A 1381-nucleotide genomic window follows, 5' to 3' on the forward strand; every position below is an offset into this window, starting at 1 on the left:
GGGGGGGGGCTCGGAGCCTCCTCCGCCTTCGGAAACAAAGAAATGACAATTCCGGGGCCCGCCCGCCCCAGCACCAGCCAGCCGCCTGCCCCGCCTCCCGGCGCCGACGGACGGCCCTCGGGACCAATCAGAGGCGCCGCCTCCACGATGTTGGCCAACCCCAGGGCCAGTTGAGGCAAAACGGACTCTAGACCCCGCCTCTTTGAAGGACAAAAGAATGCACCAATCATTAGAGTGTCTAGGTCTGCAGCCGGACCTATCGGAGAAGATTTAAATAGAGGCTTATAAATAGGCCCTATAAATATAACATCCTATATTTTGCCTTGTTGCGAAGGTACACTTTATTATTACTGGATTTCCTTCCATTGTGTTATCGTTCGTCCCAAAGCAGAAGGTGCCAGACTTCATTATAAGCTATCATCCAGCCGTGTATTAACTCGGGGCCTGGCTGTGCGGCATGTGGCGTTCCTGCGCGCTCACATGTGCTCCGGCGGCCGCGTCATTATGTAAGGCGCTGGCGGCAGCCTCGGACCCGGGCGCAGCCCGGGAGAGCGGCGAGGGCCCTCTTGGCGGGTGCTGAGCGCCCCGTCGAGCCAGCCGCATCAGCGCGCGAGGGGGGCACGAATGACAAAGCAAACGCCACACACATCCACACACGCACACCCCGCTTGCTTCCCGCGACATGGTGACAGGGCGACAGCCAATCACAGGAGGCGGGGGCGGGGCCCCGTGGTCCCACCCCCAGAGCCTGCCGCGTCACGGGGGAGGGGCCGTGGGCGCGCGCCACTTCGCGCGAGGCTGCCGGGGACGGTGCGGCGCTGCTGCGCGGGGTTCGCGGCCACGGGGCGGGCGAGGGCCGGGGCGCCGCCGCCGAGCGTCCGCCTCGGGCTTGTGTTTTCCCCGCCGCGGGCTGCGGGGAGTTCGTGGGAAAAGGATGGACGGAGACAAGACGCCTGGAGCGGCGGCTTTGTGCACGACACCGTGCTGGTTAGTTTTCATCTCTTGCCGCCCACTCCCTCCACCCCCGCCCCCCTAACCTCAGACCGAAAAACAACAATAACACACTCCCTACCCTTGAAACCGTGCTGACTCATTGCGACCCTATAGGACGGGGTGGAAGGGCTCGGGGCTGTAGTTTCAAACTGCTGACCTTTCAGATCACAGCCCAACGCGTAGCCACCAGGGCTCCTTCCCCACAAATTAGTTATAGCAAAATGACAATTTATAAAGACTGCTTGTAGGTAGGGAGGGGAAAAAGAGGAGCTGATGCCAAGGGCTCAAATAGGAAGTAAATGTTTAGAAAATAATGATGGCAACATATGTACAAATATGCTTGATGTAATTGATGTATGTAGATTGTTATAAAAGCTGTAAGAGCTCA

The sequence above is a fragment of the Echinops telfairi genome, unplaced genomic scaffold (genome assembly GCF_000313985.2).
Source record: "Echinops telfairi isolate 266 unplaced genomic scaffold, ASM31398v2 ScPeMD7_7457;HRSCAF=8495, whole genome shotgun sequence".
Lineage (NCBI taxonomy): Eukaryota > Metazoa > Chordata > Mammalia > Afrosoricida > Tenrecidae > Echinops > Echinops telfairi.